This window comes from Psammomys obesus, unplaced genomic scaffold (genome assembly GCF_907164565.1).
Source record: "Psammomys obesus unplaced genomic scaffold, mPsaObe1.curated_primary_1811, whole genome shotgun sequence".
NCBI classification, from domain to species: domain Eukaryota; kingdom Metazoa; phylum Chordata; class Mammalia; order Rodentia; family Muridae; genus Psammomys; species Psammomys obesus.
The window spans coordinates 13,776,303-13,794,090 of record NW_026585686.1 but is presented as its reverse complement, the minus strand read 5'-3'; positions in this window follow the sequence as shown (position 1 = coordinate 13,794,090).

Below are 17,788 nucleotides of genomic sequence, written 5' to 3'. Positions count from 1 at the left end.
GTGTGTGTGTGTGTGTGTGTGTGTGTGTGTGTGTGTGTGTGTGTGTGTGATAAAAGGCTCTGGTTACCAGTCATAAGAGTGAACAAACAGCTATCTGGTTCTCTGCTTTCATCTGCTTAGATATTCATTCTGGTTTTTGCTTGTTAGTCTACAGTGCACTTTATCTTTTAATATAGGTTTTACTTTCTCTACATTATTTTTCTTATTTTGGTAGAATAAGTTCAACAGATCAGAAAACGGGAAGGATAACTCATTGTTGTCACAGCTCTCAAGAAAAAGGTGCACATCAGGCGGAGCTTCTGTGTGGTGAACACCAGAGTTTTTGAGGAGACAGAGGAGGCACTTCACGCAGGGTCTTCACCAGGGTTTCCATGGGTAGAAACAGAAAGCTTTAGGTCAAGTAGTTTAATAATTTCTGTGGGCTTTTATATGGAAGAGATATCTTTAGCTATGCTTTTCCTGGCTATGAGTGCATTAGATCAGATAAAGACTGATAGATCTGCATTTGAGAGAGGCTGGAGGTATAGCTCACATATACACATACATGGAATATCTGGAGCAATACTTGTGTAGTCCTAGGACTTAAGAGGCTGAAAAGGAGGACTGAAAGTTTGAAGCCAGCCAAAGGTTAAAAATGAAGTCACATAGTGTTGGGCTGTTTTATTTTTCAATATCTTTAACAAACAGCCTGAGTGAACACAGCCTTAAGATTGATAGCTTGATGCCAAAAAGATTATAAACATTAACTTCAACAAATCTGAATTGGCTGAGTTGTAGTTTCTGTGACTCACCAGAATTTAGACATTAGCTTAAATTAAAGAAAAGGTAGTTGTGTATCCTGTGAGATATAATTTGAATTCTAGAGAAAGTAGAAGAAAGGTGTGATAAATAAATAAGTTAAAGCAGGCATTGGCAAACTGTGGCCATGGGCTAAGTCTAACTTGGTTTTGTAAAGAAGATTTCATTGGAACAGGAATACACTCATTCATTTGTGCATTATTGAAGTTTGCCTGCCAGCTGCAGTCAAGCTACATAGCTGTGACAGAGACCATATGTTCCACAAAACCTGCAAATTTTGTTTTTCCCTATACAAAAAAAAAAAAAATATATATATATATATATATATATATATATATATATATATATATATATATATATTTTCCTCAACTGGAATATAATAAAAGCCAAGCCAAAGCTAAGTTAATCTCAGAGTTGTCCTCTACTGACTGTAAATTCATCTTATTTAGAATAAGCTTGACTTTAGAACCTGAGGCAGGTGACCTATCTACAGTAAGCATAAGAAAAAAAAATGAATCTGAAGAAATGACACTTCACTCTAGCACTTCTCAATATCTTGTATAGAAAGGATGACTTTACAGTTAGAAAATGCATGTTTTAAATTATCTCTAAGTTAGAGTGTATTGGTAACTAGAAAAATCTTACTCTTTGAGTTCAAATTCTCCAAAGGGCAAAAAAAACACAACAAAAACCACCAAGAAGAGGGTAGCAAGTTGTATAGATCTTAATTTTAATCTTGTCACACTTCTTTTTATCATTTATTGTTTATTTTCTTTCTTATTTATTGTATATCCCAAGGCTATCCTGCCCTCTTCTCCTCCAGTCCCCCATTTTCCCTTCCCATCCCCTTTTCCCAACAGAAAAGAAGAGCTTCCCCTCTCCCGTTATCAACTTTCCCAAGTATGTCAAGTCACTTCAGGACTGAACATATCTCCATACCCTGAGGCTAGGCAAGGCAGCCCTGTCAGCAGGCAATAGAAACAACCCCCTCCCCAACTAAAACTCATCAGGCAACCTATATGAAGACCAAGCAGCCCATTGGCTACATATGTGCAGGGAACTAGGTCCAGATCAGGCATGTTCCTTAACTGATGTCTCAGTCAGTCTATGAAAACCCCCAAAGGACTGCTTTGGTTGTCTCTGCTGGTCTTCCTGTGAGGCTCCTGTCTCCTCCAGGTCTTTCCATCTTTCCTCCAAGACTTCCACAGAACCCTGGAGCTCCACTCCAAGCTTGGCTGCAAGTCCCAGTATCTGTTCCTATCTGATGCTTGCAGACAGGAGTCTAACTTGTACCACAGTTCTTGAGTAACTTTGTACAGGTCTTGGCCAGCAGTTTTGAACAATGGGAGAGTAGTTTTTGATTCACTCACTCATATAGGTTTTTAGGCTTTGTATTTCAGTGCTGATGCTTAAACCCACTCTCTGCAAGAGAGAGGCTAGAATTTTCTAAATGTTTTGTGGGGCAAAATACAGCCCTCTAGATTAAAGAATAATGGAACAAAATGTAACCTTGCCAGGACTAACAAAGCCTGAATTAGAGATATTGACTTTACATTTTCCCATGTATACATTCATATGTATGTATGTATGTGTGTGTGTATATATATATACACATATACATATGTGTATACACACACAGCCACTTCACACCAGTTTAAAATGCCACTGAAGTGCTCTACATTATGAAAATCATTCTCATTGTAAATCACAACTTATTATAAGGCATTAAGTACTAGTGCATTTTATTCAATAGACCACAATATTCACCAGATCATTTCATTTTACTAAAAATAATCTAAAATTAATTACATTCTAATTGTATTTTTTCAAATCTTAGTGAACACACTTCTGTTTTCTCCCAAACATTGCTCTGGTCAGTTGACTGACATTGGCCCTGAAAGGCTAATATTTTTGAATGCTTGTTTCCCACCTGGTGGACTGTTTGGGAAGGAAGAGAAGGTGTGGCTTTGTTGGAGAGGGTGTGGCTTTGTTGGAGGAAGTGTGTTACTAGGGTATGAGTTTTGAGATTTCAAAAGCCCAAGCCCGATCTCCCTTCTGCTCTCTGCCCCTTTTCTTTTCCTCCAACTGTGGACTGGGATATAAAGCTTTTACTTTTGTTTCAGTCCTTTGCCTGCCTGTCTACTGCAATGCTTGCCACCATGATGATCATGAATTATGTCTGGATCCATGAACCCCTGAAATGAAATGCTTTGTTTCATAAGTTTCCTTGGTCATGATGTCTCTTCAGAGCAATTGAAAAGTAACTAAAAAAGCCACTGATTACATACCATGCACAGTATTTTTTTTTCCTTCAAGAGCATCTGTCACACTCAGCTTTCATAATGCAAGGTCCAAGTTAACACTCAGGCCTTTTGGAGGCACTGTTAAGTGAAATATGCAAAGGTAAATGATGGAAATGGTTGAAATCATCACATCACCTGGAAAGGCTCTATGCTGCAAGTGACAGCGTATTTGATCAATGTAGGATTCTAAGACACAAAGAAGTGGTTTTACTCTCTGGCAAGAAAATTCAGTCTAGATGGATACTACCCAGCTCCAACAGACCCAGATTTCATGACTTATTGAACAAAGCCCTTGGACTTTCCTCCAAGGATATCCTTTCCTTTCAGCCTTAGGAGCTACTTCTGTGCTCAGGATAAGGAAAGTGAAACACACTTTCTGCATCATCTCTAGTTTAGTTTTGAAAATAAAAATCTTCCCAAAGCTTTTCTGATAGATTTTGGATATGTTCTTTGAGCTAGAACCTGACAACATAAATTCCTATGTGCAAAACATTCTAAGAAGGATTCCTATGTCCAGGTTTGTATCAGAATGTTCAGGGAGGAAGGAGTCTGATAACAGCCTTTGGGAAACCTCCCATAGCTTCTTTCAGGATTTATAAAGTACTCAGCTTTTGGTGTCTATGGTTCTACTTCTATGCCAGATTCCACCAACTACAGTTCAAACTACTCAAGCAAAAACATGTGCATTCAGTTGGTGCAGACAATTTTCTTGTCACTCTTCCCTAAACAATACAAGTGGAACAGGTGCCAAGATGGCGGCGCTGGGAAAACACTATGTCTGAGAAGCTGGACAACACTCTCCGTGCAGCAACCAGGAGACTGAACTCTGGGCCCTAAAACTACAGCTATCGTGTTTCCCAGGTGAGGGAAGGCTCCCACAGCGTGGGAATCGGTCGGATCCACTCTCAGCTGCCCAGCCAGAACCCGGAAGAGATCCTGGGTAACTCGGACTTTGGGTCTCCAGGCTGCATGTCTCGATCACTTTCCCAGGCTGAACAGTGGGCACAAGGGTGCCAGAGACTGAGAGTTCCAGTTGCAAGAAAACCCCATGGGGAAGGAAAGTTGCAAGACTGATCAAGGGTCACCCAGTCTTTCCCTGGAAGGTCTCGCTGACTGCGGGTACCCACCACCATCACAACTGAGCTCCCACCGCGCACAGAGAGCAGCTGCGCGCCCAGCTCAAAATCCCTATTCCCCCTTCAGAGGAGGCAGGAGGCGGCCAGCAGAATCTGGCCACAGACCACATTGTCTGTACCCCAACCCGAGATCCCAATCCTTTTGGGCACTCCCCCAAATGCCACCATAACCATGCCACGGCAGAGCAGAAGGATAAAGAGGCACACAGCGGCTTCATAGTGCTGGGACCCCAGTGTTGCCGGCTGCTCCTAGCAAACAAACTACAGCTCGGGATCTGGGACTGTGGTCATTCAACACGTCCTGAGACTCTCCTGGGTCCAGCGCAATAAGGTCTAGCACCAAGTCCTATCACTACCACCACCCCCCCCCGACCCCTGGCAGAGAAACCCTGGCTCAGGATTGGACTGAGAAGTCCCAATCCCTTCTGGCACTCCCCTGAGGGAACCGCCGTAAGTTTGCCCTAGCGGATGAGAAGGTCAGAGGGGAAGGACAGAGAGGCAGCCTGCCACTGGACATAGCACCCCCTCTCCAGCACACCCAGCGGCTCCTAGCAGAGAAACCCAAGCTCTGGATCTGAGGACACTCAACCCTACCTGGTACTCTCTCGGGATCAGCAAACATAGGTTCTTTTTCCAACAGGCTGCTTCTGGCAGAGAGATCTGGGCCCGGGATCTGGGATTGAGAACACTCTTTCCCGCGCTACCCCAGGACCAGTCAACATAACCCATCCTGGCAGAGAGAAAGGACAGAGAGGCATCACACAGGAAAGGTGGACACCGAGTCCTGCGGCCACAGTGTCACAGAGGTGACTGTTAGCCTACCCACACATTTTCTGCAGCAGGACCAAATCAGAGAGTATAGAGCAAGGGGAACCCCTGTGCATTCCAACTGGTCCTGCAGAAGAGTGAGTGAGCCTTTTAGGGAGAGTTTGCCCCAGACCCAGGGCCTCTCCACAGAAGCAACCAGACGAGATCCCTGCCACCCACACCCCTAGTGTGGGCATCATAGGGATTCTTGGGATGGCGACTCCAACATTGAAGCCTCTGCCTTGTGGGTCCACCAGTGCAATCCAGGCAAACACTCCCTGAATCTCAGACAGAACTGCATAATAGGGGACTGCAGGCCACTGCAATAGTCAGAGAACACGTGCATGCACACTGCACCCGCTAAAAGTGCATGCCAATAATGCCAGCGTCACATTCCTTACTTAGGCAAAACTGAAATCACAACGCATACTCCCAAACCAGTGAACCTCTCTCATCTTCCTGAAAAAACAGTCCAGAAAACAGAAAGAGACAATCATAACCCAAACTACAAACTCGAGGAACAAACAGAGAAGGTTATAAATAACCAGATGGCTAGAGGCAGATGTAAGAACACTCCCAACAAAAATCAGGACATAATGACCTCACCATCAACCCCACAAAACAATGGACACTTCAATTCACTAGATATACAAGAAAACGACCTCAAAACTATGTTTCTCCAGCTATTAGAGGCCCATAAAGATGAAATGAACAAGTCCCTCAGAGAAATAGCCAAAGATATCGAGACGAACCAAGAGGAAACAAATCCAGCTCTCAGAGAAATGACCACGAAAATTGAGGCAAACAGAGAAGAAATGCACAAATCTCTCAAAGTAATGTCCACACAAATAAAGGCAAATAAAGAAGAAATAAACAAAGCTCTCATATAAATAAAGGCAATTATAGCCAAAGAAGTAGAGGCACAATTAGTGATACATAGAGAGGAAAAGGACAAAAAAAAAATAGAAGCTGTCATTGAAAAGCAGGAGTCCACATTCAAACTGATGAAGGAAATGGTGCAAGACATGAAAACAGAATTAGAATCAATAAAGTAAACACAAATAGAAAAAAACCTGGAGTTGGAGATAATAGAGAAAAGATTGGGAACTACAAAGGTAAGCATCACCAACAGAATACAAGAGATGGAGGAAAGAATCTCAGGAGCTGAAGATACACTTGCGGAAATTGACATGACTCTCAAAGAAAAAATAAAATCAGAAAAGTTCCAAATACAAAACATCCAAGAAATCAAGGACACCATGAAAAGACAAAATCTAAGAATAATAGGAGTAGGAGAAAAAGAAGAGATAAGGCTCAAAGGTCCGGAAAATATTTTCAAGAAAATTATAGAAGAAAACTTTCCCAACTTAAAGAAGGAGATGTCCATAAACATACAAGAGGCCTACAGAACACCAAGTAGACTAGATCAGAAAAGAAATTCTTCATGTCATATCATAGTGAAAACACTGAACCTACAGAACAAAGAGAAAATTCTAAAAGCAACAAGGGAAAAAGGCCAAGTAACATGTGAAGGTAGACCTATCAGAATCACACCAGATTTCTCAACAGAAACTATGAAAGCCAGAAGGTCCTGGACAGAAATCATACATTCTTTAAAGGACCACAGATTCCAACCCAGACTACTATACTGAGCAAAACTTTCAATCAACATAGACGGAGAATTCAAAATATTCCATGACAAAACAAATTTAAACAACATCTACATAGTAACCCAGCTCTATAGAAGTTACTAAAAGGGAAACTCCAAACCAAAGAAAACAACTACATCTAAGAAAACAGAGGAAATAGATAACTACACAACAACAACAACAACAAAAAAATCAAAAGAATACAAGCAATGAAACTCAGTGACACCAACAACCCCACATCAAAAGTAAGCAACAATTCTTGGTCACTAGTATCTATCAACATCAACGGACTCAACTTCCCAATAAAAAGACACAGACTAACAGAATGGTTGCAGAAAAAGGATCCAACATTCTGTTGCATCCAAGAAACACACCTATGCAACAAAGATAAACACTACCTCAGAGTAAAGGGATGGAGAAATGTTTTTCGAGCAAATGGTTCCAGAAAACAAGCTGGAGTAGCCATCCTAATATCTAATAAAATAGACTTTCAAACCAAGTTAATCAAAAAAGATAAGGAGGGCCACTATATTCTCATCAAAGGAAAAATCCACCAAGAGGACATCACAATTTTGAATATCTATGCCCCAAATACAAGAGCACCTACATTCGTAAATGAAACAATATTAAAGCTTAAATCACACATTGATCTTAATATCTTAATAGTGGGAGACTTCAACCCTCCACTCTCACCAAGGGACAGATCAACTAGACAGAAAACAAATAGGGAAATAAAAATACTTACAGAGTCCCTAAATCAAATGGACCTAATAAATGTCTACAAATTTTTTAATCCAAACTCAAAAGAGTATACCTTCTTTTCAGCTCTGCATGGAACCTTCTCCAAAATAGACCATATAGTTGGTCATAAAGCAAGCCTCAACAGATACAAAAAGATTAAAATAATCCCTTGTATTCTATCTGACCACCATGGACTTAAGCTGGACCTCAACAACAACAGAAATAACAAAAAGCCTACACGCACATGGAAACTGAACAACTTGTTACTAAATGACAGCTGGGTCAGGGAAGAAATAAAGAAAGAAATTAAAGTCTTCCTAGAACTCAATGAAAATGAAGACACAACATACCCAAACTTTTGGGACACAATGAAAGCAGTGCTAAGAGGAAAGTTCATAGGACTAAGTGCCTTCAAGATTAAATTCAAGACAGCTCATTCAAGCAACTTAATGGCCCAACTAAAAACCCTAGAAAAAAAAGAAGTAGATACACCCAAGACGAGCAGATGGCTGGAAATAATCAAACTCAGGGCTGAAATCAATCAGTTAGAAACAAATAAAACTATACAAAGAATCAACGAAACAGGAAGCTGGTTCTTTGAGAAAATCAATAAGATAGACAAATCCTTAGCCAAACTAACTAAAAAGCAGAGAGAATCTATCCAAATCAGCAAAATCAGAAATGAAAAGGGGGACATAAGTACAGACACTGAGGAAATTCAAACAATCATTAGGTCATACTACAAAAGCCTATATGCCACAAAATTTGAAAACCTAAATGAAATGGACAATTTTCTTGATAGATTCCATCCTCCAACATTAAGTCAAGATCAGGTAGAAATACTGAATAGCCCTATATCCCCGAAGGAAATTGAAGCAGTCATTCACAGTCTCCCCTCCAAAAAAAGGCCTGGGCCAGATGGTTTCAGCGCAGAATTCTACCAGACCTTCAAAGAAGTGCTAACACCAATTTTCCTCAAACTATTCCACAAAATAGAAACAGAAGGTACATTACCAAACTCATTCTATGAAGCGACAGTCAGCCTGATACCTAAACCACACAAAGACCCAACAAAAAAAGAAAACTTCAGAATTATATCTCTTATGAACATTGACGCAAAAATACTCAATAAAATACTTACAAATCGAATCCAAGAACACATCAAAGATATCATCCACCATGACCAAGTAGGCTTCATCCCAGGAATGCAAGGGTGGTTCACCATATGGAAATCCATCAATGTAATCCACCACATAAACTGAAGGAGAAAAACCACATGATCATCTCCTTAGATACTGAAAAAGCATTTGACAAAGTCCAACACCCATTCATGTTTAAAGTCTTGGAGAGATCAGGGATAAAAGGCACATATCTAAACATAGTAAAGGCAATATACAGCAAGCCTATAGCCAACATCAAACTCAATGGACAGAAACTTAAATCAATCCCACTGAAATCAGGGACAAGACAAGGCTGTCCACTTCTCCATACCTCTTCAACATAGTTCTTGAAGTCCTAGCCAGAGCAATAAGACTACTAAAGGAGATCAAGGGGATACAAATCAGAAAGGAGGAGGTCAAAGTGTCACTATTTGCAGATGATATGATAGTATACATGAGCGACCCCAAAAATTCAACCAGAGAACTCCTCCAGTTGATAAACACCTTCAGAAAAGTGGCAGGATACAAAGTCAACTCAAAAAAATCAGAAGCCCTCTTATATACAAAAGACAAAAAGAAAGAAATTAGGGAAACAACACCCTTCACAATAGCCACTAATAAGATAAAGTATCTCTTGGGGTGACACTAACCAACCAAGTGAAAGACCTGTTTGAGAAAAACTTCAAGTCTCTGAAGAAAGAAATTGAAGAAGATCTCAGAAGATGGAAAGATCTCCCGTGCTCATGGATTGGCAGGATTAACATTGTGAAAATGGCCATCCTGCCAAAAAGCAATCTACAGATTCAATGCAATCCCCATCAAAATACCAACTCATTTCTTTACAGACCTTGAAAAAAAAATGGAACCGCATAGAAGACCCAGAAATAAACCCACACACCTATGAATACTCGATTTTTGACAAAGAAGCCAAAACCATTCAATGGAAAAAAGACAGTATCTTCAACAAATGGTGCTGGACCAACTGGATGTCTACATGCACAAAAATGAAAATAGATCTATATTTATCATGCTGCACAAAACCAAAGTGCAAGTGGATCAAAGACTTCAACATAAAACCAGATACTCTAAGTCTGTTAGAAGAAAAAGTGTGGAACAGCCTAGAACTCATTGGCACAGGAGACAACTTCCTGAACAGAACACCAACAGCACAGGCTCTAAGAGCAACAATCAATAAATGGGACCTCATGAAACTGAAAAGCTTCTGTAAAGCAAAGGACACCGTCATCAAAACAAAATGACTGCCTACAGATTGGGAAAGAATCTTCACTAACCCTCTATCTGACAGAGGACTAATATCCAGTATATACAAAGAACTAAAGAAACTGAAAAGCAGGAAACCAAGTAATCCAATTAAAAAATAGGGAACAGAGCTAAACAGAGAACTCTCTGTAGAGGAAGGTCTAATGGGAGAGAAACTCTTAAAGAAATGCTCAACCTCATTAGCCATCAGGGAAATGCAAATCAAAATGACCCTGAGATTTCACCTTACACCAATCAGAATGGCCAAGATCAAACTCAAGTGACAACACATGCTGGAGAGGTTGTGGAGAAAGGGGAACCCTCCTCCACTGCTGGTGGGAATGTAAACTGGTACAACCACTCTGGAAATCTATCTGGTGCTTTCTAAGACAATTAGGAATAGTTCTTCCTCAAGACCCAGCTATACCACTGCTAGGTATATACCCAAACTTTGCTCAAGTACACAAAAGCGATACTTGCTCAACCATGTTTATAGCAGCTTTATTTGTAATAGCCAGAACCCGGAAACAACCCAGATGTCCATCAATGGAGGAATGGGTACAGAAATTGTGGTATTTTTACACAATGGAATACTACTCAGCAATCAAAAAGGAGGAAATCATGAAATTTGCAGGCAAATGGTGGGATCTAGAAAAGATCATTCTGAGTGAAATATCCCAGAAGGAGAAAGACAAACACGGTATATACTCACTTATATAGACCTATAAGATATGACAAACATAATGAAATCTATACACCTAAAAAAGATTATCAAGAGAGCGGACATGGGGTAAGATGTTCAATCCTTGTTTAGAAAGACAGATGGGATGTGCATTGAACGTATGACAGGAGTCTACTGAGCGCATCTGAAAGACTCTAACCAGCAGTGTTTTCAAACCAGATACAAAGACTCATGACCAAACCTTTGGCAGAGTACAGGGAATCATAGGAAAGAAGGGGAGTTAGTATGATGGGGAAAGGATAGGAGCTCCACAAGGACCAAATATATCTGGGCACAGGATCTTCTCAGGACTGTCATTCAACCAGGGACCATGTATGGATATAACCTAGAACCTCTGCTCAGATGTAGCCTTTGGCAGCTCAGTAACCAATTGGTTTCCCATAGTGAGGGGAACAAGGCCTATTTCTAACAGGAACTCAATGACTGGCTCTTTGACCTCCTCACCCCCCAAGGGAGGAGCAGTCCTGTTAGGCCACAGAGGAGGGCTTTTCAGCCAGTCCTGAAGATACCTGTTAAAATAGGATTGGATGAATGGGGAGGAGTTCCCCCCCTATCAGTGGACTTGGCAAGGGGCACGGTGGAGATGAGGGAGGGAGGGTGGGATTGGGAGGGAATAAGGGGGCGGGACATGGCTGGGATACAGAGTTAATAAAATGTAACTGATAAGAAAAAAATAAAATCAAATTAAAAAAACAATACAAGTGTAACAATGATTGGCATTTAAATTGTATTATGTATAAAAGTAATGATTTATAGCGTATGGGGGGCTGTGTATACATTATGTGTTAACACTATACCATTAATGCACAGGATTAAGTATCCTCAGTTGTGGATATGTGTGTGTGTGTGTGTGTGTGTGTGTGTGTGTGAGAGAGAGAGAGAGAGAGAGAGAGAGAGAGAGAGAGAGATAACAAAGCCTGTGTCAGCAGATAAGGTGAAACACCTGTCATCCATTTTGAACAGAACATATGTGAAGCTTTGAATTAGAATAGAAGGGTTAAACATATAAAGTACTTTGATCCTTAAGCTATCGACATAGTAGTTAAAGATGAAAAACTCATCAATATTACCTTCTTATTAAATATAAAAGAAAAACACAAAGTTACAGGAAAGCATATCAAATAGCAAGAACAGAGATATTGATATTTGTGTATGTAATGGATATATTAATAATCTTTTATTTATGAATAGTCATAAATTGACAACAAGTCTTAGAAAGAAGGATGTATATGTAAATACTCCTCAATTTGGTATTTTGCTATAAGAGTTTTATATAGTATAAACAACCTCCTTTAGCATTTATAAATTCTGTGCAGTTTTCTTTTATAATTCCTTATTTTTTATAAAAAGTGTTTGTCTATTGACCTTACATTAAATGAAGCTCTGTTTGTCAAAATTCTTCTGTTTTGTTACTATCTGAGACATTACAGAACAAAATTTTCTGCCTAACCACCACTGATATCCAAACAAAAGAGAGCAGCTTTGAGTATGTTAGAGAAGCCAAAGCCTTATGGATCAGCCTCACACAATGATAATGGATAAATCTTACCTGTATCTGAAAATTATTTGGATCACATATAGCACATTTATAAGCAGGGAGCCTCCATTATATGATTTTAGTCTTTTTATATGAATTTTTCTTTTTTATTTTAATCACAGGTTATTTGCTTTGTATCCCAGCCATAGCCCCTTCCCTCATTCTCTCCCAATCCCACCCTCCCTACCTCATCTTCTCCCTGCCCCTTTCCAAGTCCACTGCCAGTGGAGGTAATCCTCCCCTTCCATCTGACCCTATCTTATCAGGTATCTTCTGGACTGACTGTCATATCCTCCTCTGTGGCCTAGCAAGGAGAATAGTGATAATTTGACTTCTTCCTTTCTGATTTGTACCCCTTTGATTTCCTTTAGTTTTCTTATTTCTCTTGCTAGGACTTCAAGTACTGTGTGGAGGAGATATGGAGAGAGTGGGCATCCTTGCCTTGTCCCTGATTCCAGTGGGATTGATTTAAGTTTCTCTCCATTGAGTTTGATGTTGGCTATAGGCTTGCTGTATATTGCCTTTACTATGTTCAGGTGTGTGCCTTGTATCCCTGATCTCTCCAAACTTTATTTCTTTTATATTAACATTTTTTATTTTTAAATAATTTTATGCATTCACTTATATCCCAGCTGTAGCCCACTCCCTCTTTCCTTCCCAATCCTCCCCTCCCTCCCTCATCTTCTCTCTGCCCTCTTCTAAGTCCACTGAGAGGGGGTGTCTTCCCCTCCTTTCATCTGGCCCTAGCTTATCAGGTATCTTCAGGATGGTGGCAATGTCCTTTTTTGTGGCCTAGCAAGGCTACTACTCCCTCAGGGGGAAGGGGAAGCTCATGAGTTCATGTCAGAAACATTTCCTGTCTACCTTACTAGGGAACCCACTTGGATACTGAGCTACCATGGGTTATGTCTGAGCAGGGGTTGTAGGTTATATCCATGCATGGTCCTTGGTTGGATAAACAGTCTCATAGAAGACCCCTGTGCTCAGATATATTTGGACTTTGTGGGGCCCCCTGTCCCCTCTAGGATATACTAATTCCTCCTTCCTTCATATGATTCCCTATACTCTGCTGAAGTTTTGATTATGGGTCTCAGCATCTGCTTTGATACACTGAAAAATAAAGTCTTTCAGGTGCCTTCTATGGTAGGCTACTGTCCTGTTACTGGTTTTCTCCTATTTCCAGAGTCCATCCCCTTTGTCTTTCTAGATAGGGATTGATCATCTTACCCCTGGACCTCTTTCTTGTTTATCTTCTTTATTTGTACATATTTTAGTATGTTTATCCTATCTTATAGGTCTATATAAGTGAGTATATACCATGTGTGTCTTTCTGTTTTGGGATACCTCACTCAGGATGATCTTTTCTAGTTCCCACCATTTGCCTGCAAAATTCATGATTTCCTTGTTTTTAATTGCTGAGTAGTATTCCATTGTGTAAAAGTACAACAATTTCTGTATCCATTCCTCTGTAGATGGACATTTGGGTTGTTTCCAGGTTCTGGCTATTACAAATAAGGCTGCTACAAACACGGTTGAGCAAATGTCCTTGTTGTGTACTTGAACATCTTTTGGATATATGCCTAGGAGTGGTATAGCTAGATCTTGAGATAGCACTATTCCTAATTATCTGAGAAAGCACCAGATTGATTTCCAGAGTGGTTGACCAGTTTATATTCCCACCAGCAAAGGAGGAGGATTCCCCTTTCTCCACAGCCTCTCCAGCATTCGTTATCTCTTGAGGTTTTGATCTTAGCCATTTTGGTGGGTGAAAGGTGAAATCTCAGGGTCGTCTTGATTTGTATCTCTCTGATGGCTAGGGATGTTGAACAACTCCTTATGTGTCTCTCTGCCATTCTATATTCTTCTACAGAGAATTATCTGTTTAGCTCCATACCCCATATTTTAATTGGGATACTTGGATTATTGCCTTTTAACGTCTTTAGTTCTTTATATATTCCAGATATCAGCCCTCTGTCAGATATAGGGTCGGTGAAGATCCTTTCCCAATCTGTAGGTTGTCGTTTTATTCTAATGACAGTGTCCTTTGCTTTACAGAAGCTTTTCAGTTTCATGAGGTCCCATTTATTGATTGTTGCTCTTAGGGCCTGTGCTGATGGTGTTCTGTTCAGGAAGTTGTCTCCTGAGCCAATGAGTTCTAGGGTCTTCCCCACTTTTTCTTCTAACCGATTTATAGTGTCTGGTTTTATATTGAGGTCTTTGATCCACTTGGACTTTAGTTTTGTGCAGGGTGACAAATATGGATCTAATTTCATTTTTTTGCATACAGACATCCAGTTGGACCAGCACCATTTGTTGATGATGCTATCTTTTTTCCATTGAATGGTTTTGGCTTCTTTGTCTAAAATCAAGTATTTATAGGTGTATGGGTTTATTTCTGGGTCTTCTATTTGGTTTCATTGATCCACCTTTCTGTTTCTATGCCAGTACTAAGCAGTTTTTATTATTTTTGCTCTGTATTACAACTTGAGATTAGGGATGGAGATACCGCCAGAGGATCTGTTGTTGTACAGGATTGTTTTGGAAATTCTGGATTTTTGTTTCTCCATATGAAGTTGAGAATTTTTCTTTCAAGGTCTAGAAAGAATTGTGTTGGTATATTGATGGCAATTGCATTGAATCTGTAGATTGCTTTTGGCAGAATGGCCATTTTCACTATGTTAATCCTACCAATCCATGAGCACGGGAGATCTTTCCATCTTCTGATGTCTTCCTCGATTTCTTTCTTCAGAGACTTGAAGTTTTTTTCAAACAAGTCTTTCACCTGTTCGGTCAGAGTCACCCCAAGATACTTTATCTTATTAGTGGCTATTGCGAAGGATGTTGTTTCCCTGATTTCTTTCTCAGCACTTTTGTCTTGGGTATACAGGAGGACTTCTGATTTTTTTGAGTTAATTTTGTATCCAGCCACTTTGCTGAAGGTGTTTATCAGCTGCAGGAGTTCCCTGGTAGAGTTTTTGGGGTCACTCATGTATACTATCATATAATCTGCAAAAAGTGATAATTTGACTTCTTCGTTTCCAATTTGTATCCCCTTGATCTCCTTCAACTGTCTTATTGCTCTAGCAAGGACTTCCAGAACTATGTTGAAGAGATATGGAGAGAGTGGGCAGCCTTGTCTTGTCCCTGATTTCAGTGGGATTGATTTAAGTTTCTTTCTGTTCATTTTGATGTTGGCTATAGGCTTGCTGTATATCGCCTTTACTATGTTTAGATATGTGCCTTGTATCTCTGATCTCTCCAAGACTTTAAACATGAATGGGTGTTGGACTTTGTCAAATGCTTTTTCAGTATCTAAGGAGATGATCATGTGGTTTTTCTCCTTCAGTTTGTTTATATGGTGGATTTCATTGATGAATTTCCGTATATCGAACCACCCTTGCATTCCTGGGATGAAGCCTATTCGGTCATGGTGGATGATATCTTTTATCATATGTGTTCTTAGATTCGGTTTGCAAGGATTTTATTGAGTATCTTTGCATCAATGTTCATAAGAGAGATAGGTCTGAAGTTCTCTTTTTTTGTTGGATCTTTGTGTTGTTTAGGCATTATGGTGACTGTGGCTTCATAGAATGAGTTTAGTAATGTTCATTCTGTTTATATTTTGTGGAATAATTTGGAGAAAATTGGATTTAGCACTTCTTTAAAGGTCTGGTAGAATTCTGGACTGAAACCATCTGTCCCTGGGCTTTTTGTAGAAGGGAGGCTATTGATGGCTACTTCAATTTCTTTGGGGGATATAGGGCTGTTCAGTCTTTCTACCTGGTCTTGACTTAATTTTGGTAGATGGAAAATCTATTAAGAAAATTGTCCATTTCTTTTAGATTTTCAAATTTTGTGGCATATAGGCTTTTGTAGTATAACCTAATGATTGTTTGGATTTCCTCATTATCTGTAGTTATGTCCCCTTTTCATTTCTGATTTTGCTGATTTGGATAGTTTCTCTCTGCCTTTTGATTAGTTTGGCTAAGGGTTTGTCTATCTTGTTAATTTTCTCAAAGAATCAGCTCTTGGTTTCATTGATTCTTTGAATAGTTTTATTTGATTCTAAATTGGTTGATTTCAGCCCTAAGATTGATTATTTCCAGCTTTCTGCTCCTCTTGGGTGTTTCTGCTTCTTTTTTTCTAGGGCTTTCAGTTGTGCCATTAAGTTCTTTGTATGAGATGTTACAAATTTCTTTTTAAAGGCACTTAGTGCTATGTGTTTTCCTCTAAGTACTGTTTTCATTGTGTCCCATAAATTTGGGTATGTTGTGCCTTCATTTTTCATTGAATTCTAGGAAGTCTTTAATTTCTTTCTTTATTTCATCCTTAAACCAGGTGTCATTGAGAAACAAGTTTTTCAGTTTCAATGTGCGTGTAAGCTTTTTGCTATTTCCATTGTTGTTGAGGTCCAGCTTTATTCCATGGTGGTCAGATAGTATACAAGTGATTATTTCAATCTTCTTGTATCTGTTGAGGCTTGTTTTGTGACCAACTATATGGTCTATTTTGGAGAATGTTCCATGAGGTGCTGAAAAGAATGTATACTCTTTTGTGTTTGGGTGAAAAGTTCTGTAGACATCTATTAGGTCCATTTGAATTAGGACCTTTGTAATTGCCTTTTTTGGTATTTGGCTTCTGTCTAGATGATCTGTCTTTTGGTGATAGTGGGGTGTTAAAGTCTCCCACTATTAAGGTGTTGTAATCGATGTGTGATTTTACCTTTAAGAATGTTTTCTTTACAAATGTAGGCACTCTTGTATTCTGGATATAGATGTTCAGAATTGTGATGTCCTCTTGGTGGATTTTTACTTTGATGAGAATGAAGTGCCCCTCCTCATCTTTTTTTTTTATTAATTTTGGTAGAAAGTCTATTTTATTAGATATTAGGATAGCCACTCCTGCTTGTTTTTTGGGTCCATTTGCTTGAAAAACATTTTTCCAGACCTTTACTTTAAGGTAGTACTTATCTTTGTTGCAGAGGTGTGTTTCTTGGATGCAGCAGAATGTTGGATCCTGTTTCCGCACCCAATCTGTTAGTCTGTGTCTTTCTATGGGAGAGTTGAGTCCCTTGACGTTGATAGATAATAGTGACCAATAAACGTTCGTTCCTTTTATTTTGGAGTTGGTGGTCTTACTGTGCTTGTTTTCTTTTAATTTTTGTAGGGACATTATCTGTATGCTATATTTTCTTGGGTATAGTTGTTTTCATTGGATTGTGCCAGGAGCCAAAGCTATATACTGAAGCCAAAGCCAAATAGTGAGCAAAGGTCATTTAGTGGAGACCTAAAGCTATTTAGTGAAAGAGTTACCTAGGACCCTAAATCATGGGGGATATATTTGTGAGGACATCCGTCTGTTAGTTTTAGAGCATCCATGAGGTATCTTAAGAAAACATCCTTAGGATATCTTGAAGGTGCAATATTCAAGCCATGAAAGCACTCTTCCTATCTCCTGTAGCAGTAATTTAGCCTTCTCCCTTTTCCTGCCTTCTCCCTATATAAAATTTTTGGGGGTAAAAATTTCTAATAAACGAGGCTTTGATCAGACAAACAGACTTGGCCTCCTTCCCTGTGCCTCTTGTTACCTCATTCTTTCCACACACCCCCTCCCTTTAGGATTCTGTTGAACTCCCGCAGGTTGGGACAGGGTAGG